The following is a 6273-nucleotide window of genomic DNA, read 5'->3' as shown; positions in this document are numbered from 1 at the left end:
CTGACTAGGCACTTCTTTCCAGTGCAGGTTTGTGTCATTGTCTTCCCTGGAATGTTTTGGAGAAGAGGATGTGTATTATTTGTGCTCGTAACAGTCTGCAGCCAGGGGTCATCTTTTATCGCAGTCTCGGGCACGCAAGCTTTTTCTGTTATTCCAGTTTTGCCTTTTTCCTGAAGTGTCCACTGAGGTTTGCTCTAGCGTCAGTCATGGCAGTTATGTTCTCTTGTTCTTGTTTATCTATTGTTTTTAGCACCAGTTTCTGTAGTCGTAAGGTGTCCATTTTAGATCTTTGCGTCACCGTGTCACGCCGTCGTGGTTTTTCCATTGGCCAACTGCCACTGTAATTCCCTTAGGGGCTTTGTAGGTAAGGAGGTAGTTTGGGTCGCTTGTTTTCTGTGTGCTATACCGTATGTTATTCAGGTCTTGATGTTCCCATGGTTGTTTTTGTGTTAGGCGAGCACATCGGTAGCTATACCGAGGGTCTTGTGTGCCTCCGCTTATCGCATAATGCGAACTACTTTTGTGTTTTTAATGGCAGGCTGTTGTTGGAATCTAGATGGTATTCCTAAATGGAAATGAGACCGCTGGAATTGTTAAGCTGTTGGTCAGCATCCGGGTGACGTGTTCGATATTGTTTTTGCAGATGCAGCGGGACGAGCTGTGTGCCAAAGGGCAACAGAGGAGAGGCGAGCGGAGCGCTGTAAGAAGGTGAGGCGGTGAGTGGTGTTGGAGGGAAGATGTGACTAGTGGCTTATGACTAGCTTATAGGTTTTGGGTTACTTTTTTTTATTTTGAAGGTGTTGCCTTCGTAGGCGTGGCGACCTGGTTCAGGAACGGCACGGCGACCAACCCAGGCCGCTCGGGCCATCAGCTCACAGACACCAATGTGGTGGACGGCAAATGGCATTTATTAGTGAGTAGAACAGCATTATATAGCTCAGGTTTACAATGTCACTTCCGTCTGTTTACACCATAAACTAAACGCTATTGGCTATCTGGAGAGGGACCCTACTTTTCCGTACAGCGCGATATCTTCCGGCCGCCAGACCCTAGCTACCTACATTTCTCCCTCCCTATGAGTAATTAAAATTGGCTAAAATATAACAATCTGTAAAGAATATATATATCATCTTTAAAAATCTTAAAATTATATCACAAACTTGAATAGAAAACATAAGGCACGCTAGCAAGAGGTAACTGGGGGTAACTAGGAGTAACAGGGTATACTGGGGATAGCTAAAGGAAATTTTGAACAAAATTATTCTATTAACATGAGTTAACTTTTTCTAACCGGCTCCTAACAAACGACACGAGCCTGTTTAATACAGGGTCCAAAGATCAGGGCTATCAGAATCATTCGCGATTGCCCTCAAGGTAGATCAGGGTGGTCAGCCATGCGCAATGGTTAAACCATGAAACAAACAACTTTGTTGTGCCTCTTGTTCCCTTTTCCGTTTTTCCAATCCTTCTCGCAGTTTGGCCATAGTGTCTCTTACACACACTCTTCTCTTAATGCAGCACATAACCCCCTTTGTTGCAGAACATCGGGTCTAATCCCTTCGGTTTTGTATGATTGTTCAATTCTAGCCAGGTCCTCATCTACTGCCATCCTCAAGGCACTAAATTCTTTACTTGATGTACCAAGGATGCCTCCTGTACCTATTCCCGCCCCTCCCATGCATTAGAGTAGCTATTGTAGTGCTGTAAAGGTTCGTTTTGACAGATAATGTTCTGGAGTAACTATAAATCGTAGACAAAGACTTCAGGATGGAAAAGATTTTAGGGACTATAGATACCTGGATACAATATTCTGAGGAATTATCAAGTTTTTCAACGACAAACAAGGTGTAACTCCCATGGTGGAACAAACCCACCTGGTATACAACCTCGTGGTCCCCTTGATATTGATAGATATTTATCTCGGGAAATAGGGGTCCAAGCAGAAGCGACAGTAACACAATCCCAATATGCACAATAATACTGGTTAGGATAGTTACAGTACCCTTTCCTGGATTAGATGCGGGACAAAGGTAATAGGGCATTTTTTCCAAACAAGGGGTGTGGTTATCATGCTGCATAGTGCGACAGTGAAGCTAGGAGGTCCTGCTGTAACATTTTCCTTATCACGTGCTGATCCTCCCACGGCAAGGGTCCATTTGAATGGCTGATGGTGATAGTAATCTGCTTCTGCCTGTCCTATACTGACAAGCTCCAAAATCAAGATCACACAAGGCATCGTAGCCCCCCCTTGCGGAGGCTAGTTGCCGTTGTCTGGTTCTGCCAGTGCGGAACTCCTAGGCTTGGACAGACGCTTGCCAACTTGTCATCTTCTCTTGTCACCCGGGGTGACGGGTTACGGGCGACCGATGATCCAATCCTGTGAACAAAAACTCACAAAAACATGTCATCACATTATCTATTATGGTTCGAACAGCCACCTGGATCGGGTTAGATGCTCTTCCTTCGCGACATGCTGAATCATGTCCGCGATGCTTGACCCCGCCGTAGTGATCGCAGAATTTCTTTGGTTGTCGAATTACACTGCTGACGTAAACATTCGGCTACAACTGGGCCTTTTGCCTCCGCAGGCAGGGCCGAACAGTCGACCGCTGCTTGGAGACGATCTACAAATTGTGTAAAACTCTCACTTTCACTTTGTTTATTGTGGACCATGACGATGGCTTGGCAATAACTCTAGAGGCTGTGCGAATAGCTTCTCTGGCCGCACGAGTAGTTGCCATAACTTCATGCCCGTAGCCCTGGGCTTGGGCCTGGGGGGTAATCATTATAGGGTCTGGCCCATTAACCGCTGCAGGCGGAGCCATGCAGTGGATGATCTGCTCCAGTTACTTGGGCCAGTTGCCTTGCACAGTTGTCCTCCCATTTGTTTAAAAACGATCATTCCTGCCCCATCAAAGATCAATCTACAAGTTTGTTTATATCGAACGGGAGCATATCGTCTCCCCCAAAGACACCATCTATGAGGGTGGAGACCATGGCAGAATTAAGCCCCTTTATCCGCGATCGCCAACAACGCTTGTATATCCTTAGGGTTATTGGCGAGTGGACCCCTGTCCCCCATCCATCACCCGGACCGGGAACGCTAGCGCGGCCGATGGGGCCCAACCGGCGCACGCAATTCTATTTTCCTCCAATCCGTGAGAGGGATTTCTCCTCGCGATTTCTCTTTAATTTGAACAGGGATATTCGGTTCTTAACTTTGTTTATTTCCGTCTCTCCTTCCTCTAAGTTTGAATCGTTGCAAGCCACGCGTCCCAGCTAGTGTCTGATCCGGAGTCGGAACTCGACTGACTGGTTACTTCCGGTTTCAGTACCTTTTTGGGGCTCCGGCCCCGCCTGCTTCCCTTGCGGGCGGCCGTTCCCTCCCTCTTGGCTCGCCCTCCCTCTTGTCGTCTCGCCCTCTTGGTTCGCCCCGCCCTCTCGGCGAGGTGTTACCCTATAAGGGCATTTCTTCTGATTGGCTTTCCGCCCTTCGCTCACGTTCCCCTCTCCTTCCCGGCGGCGTGCGCTTACTAGCGCTTCCTCCCTGTTCCCGCCAAAGGCATCTTCGTCCCGCCCTTCCCCTTTGTGCTCGGCGCCCATGTGGGCGCATATGGCGGTGTCAGCCCAGACTTCCTCAGATTCCGGCCTCTCCGCGGCACCCCTGGCCCCTCGGCCAACCCACCCCAGAAGGATTTGGCTCGTTTCTGTCCCTCCGTAAGCGGGTCGGGGTGCGGGTTGGGGTCCGGGAATCGAGGGGACGCGCCACCCTCCTGCCGATCTCCAGGCCCAGCAAAATCGTCATCGTCAGGGGGTGCAAAGTCCGCGTGGCTGCCACGACTCCCTACCGGGGTGGCCAACAAACAGCTCCCCGCCGCCCTCCAGGTCTCCCGGTCCTGCATGGCCCTCTGCAGAGCCTGTACGACTTTCCCCACGACCCAGGTTTTTCCCACAACCCGAGGACATCGTCTCCTCGGCTAACGCTTTGTGCACTCATCCACACTTCGGGTGAGAATATCCACCGGCTGGTCAATGACCCAATTTGCAAAAGCCTCGCAACCGTGAGAATAAAATCTTTGAGTTTACAATCAATACCCCACTGCTTATGTAATTCTGATACGACCTTCACAAGGGCTTCCATCCTCCTTGTTGGTCCGGGAGCGTCCTCCCGCCGGGCTGGTCCTGCCGCTCCGGCCGCCGTTCACCCGATTTCCAGGCTTTCCCGGGTTTCGGCACCACTTGTTGCTTCGTAGGCGTGGCGACCTGGTTCAGGAACGGCACGGCGACCAACCCCAGGCCGCTCGGGCCATCAGCTCACAGACACACAATGGGACGGCAAATGGCATTTATTAGTGAGTAGAACAGCAATATAAGCTCAGGTTTACAAATGTCACTTCCGTCTGTTTACACCATAAACTAAAACGCTATTGGCTATCTGGAGAGGGACCCTACTTTTCCGTACAGCGCGATATCTTCCGGCCGCCAGACCCTAGCTACCTACAGAAGGTGCAAAGCGGGATATTGGCACCAGAGCTGATTCGGGCAAGGTGAGCCATGTCGGTTGGGTGAAGAGCAGTTATTTTTTAGGTGTTGTAGTGTTGGTGAAGTTAGAAGCATGCCTTGTTGTTTGTGTTTTACAGGTGGTACCCAGAGCCTCAACTTGGCAACCTGTAAAGCAGAGGCAGTGTGGGCGAGCGGCCGAGGTAAAGGAGCGGGAGATGGGAATCGGTGCGGACAGGCCGTGGTTTTGGGCAATATCTCAGTGTCATGGTTTAACCCCAGTCAGCAGCCAAGGACCACACAGCCGCTCCCTCACTCCCTGTCGTCCCCCCCCACTTGCTCCTGGTGGGATGGGGAGGGAAAGAAGGCAGAACTCGTGGTTGGGATAAGAACAGCTTAATAACTAAAGTAAAATATAATACTAACAACAATAATAATAATAATGAAAGGAATAGAACAAAAAAGGAGGGGGGGGAAGGAAAAAAACCCCAGTGATGCACAATGCAATTGCTCACCACCCGCTGACCGATGCCAGAGCCCGCAATCCGCGCCTCCCGGCCAGCTCCCCCCTGTTTATGTACTGGGTGTGACGTTCCATGCTATGGAACACCCCTTTGGCTAGTTCAGGTCAGCTGCCCCAGCTGTGCTCCCTCCCAGCTTCTTGCACACCTGCTTGCTGGCAGAGCATGGGAAACTGAAAAGTCCTTGGCTTAAGATAAGTGCTACTTAGCAACAACTAAAACATCAGGGTGTTATCAACAGTATTGTCACACTAAATCCAAAACACCACTGTACCAGCTATTAAGAGAGTTAACTCTGTCCCAGCCGAAACCAGGATACTCAGCATGTATCTTTGCTTTGGTTTTTTTCAGATGCTGCAAGAGGCTCAGAGGGCGAAGCTGCGTGCTGAGGAGCGGTCCGAGAAGGTGAGGCGGTTGTTGGCGGGTCGGTGTCTAATAGCAAAGTATTATATGGCAACTTGGTTAAGCGTTTCTCTTGGTCTCGCAGGCGCCATACAGGCAGCCTTTGGAACTGGATGAGCCTTTGAGGTGAGCTGGGAGGTAGAGAGGAGGAGCATGGGGCTGGTGATTTCTCACAAGCAAACGGTAGCTTTTTGTCTTTTGGTATCTTAGGTGCCACGAGCGATGACGGCCGCAGCGTCCGACGCTGGAATTCCTGCAGAGCAGGTGAGCAGAAGGCCACGTTGCTTTTGAGGAGGAGGGCGTTGTGGAAGAGGTCTGTGTGACGGCGCCATGCTTACTGCTGGCACTGGTATTTTTCCAGATGATGAAGAGGAACCTGGCAACTGCAGGAATATCCTGGTTCACTGATGTGTTTTTTTGCTGAGGATGGATTCAGACCCTGCCGTCTGACAGCTAAGTTGAGGACTGGAGACCACTGCCCTACAGTGTGTATTTTGACTTCAGTTGGAAAGAAATTTTCCAAAGCGAAATCTTTCTCGTTCAAAGAAGTTGCATTTTATTGAACTTCCATCAGAGTGGCTCTTCAGAGGTGATGTAAATTGTCAGTAGAAGTCACCAGCAGCAAGACTTTTCACTCTCTAAAAAAAAAAAAAAAAAAAAAAAAATTTACTTCCTTCCAAAGACCCAAGCACAACAAGTCTTTCCAAAAGTCGATGGCATTGCTGGTCTTTGGGTTCTCAGTTGTAACAGTTGAGATATCATAAAACATGTTCCTCAGCGTGCTTCGGTAAAGCCAAGAGCATTAGCAAATCTGCCAATCCTTTTTCATAGCCTTATGTATTGCAGCACT

The 6273-nt window shown here is 49.6% G+C and overlaps 2 long non-coding RNA genes across 2 annotated transcripts; both read left to right on the top strand.

The window, feature by feature from the left end:
• Positions 1–252: 252 nt before the first annotated feature.
• LOC127028501 (uncharacterized) lies at positions 253–4550 on the top strand. The gene is made up of 3 exons (XR_007768008.1): positions 253–364; positions 644–708; positions 4507–4550. It is a non-coding gene; the product is annotated as an uncharacterized LOC127028501 (long non-coding RNA).
• Positions 4551–5391: 841 nt separating this feature from the next.
• On the top strand, positions 5392–5838 carry LOC127028502 (uncharacterized). Its single transcript, XR_007768009.1, has 4 exons — positions 5392–5426; positions 5509–5549; positions 5634–5687; positions 5785–5838. It is a non-coding gene; the product is annotated as an uncharacterized LOC127028502 (long non-coding RNA).
• Positions 5839–6273: the final 435 nt, after the last annotated feature.

This window comes from Gymnogyps californianus, unplaced genomic scaffold (genome assembly GCF_018139145.2).
Source record: "Gymnogyps californianus isolate 813 unplaced genomic scaffold, ASM1813914v2 HiC_scaffold_338, whole genome shotgun sequence".
Lineage (NCBI taxonomy): Eukaryota > Metazoa > Chordata > Aves > Accipitriformes > Cathartidae > Gymnogyps > Gymnogyps californianus.
This window is presented reverse-complemented; position numbering and strand designations above follow the sequence as displayed.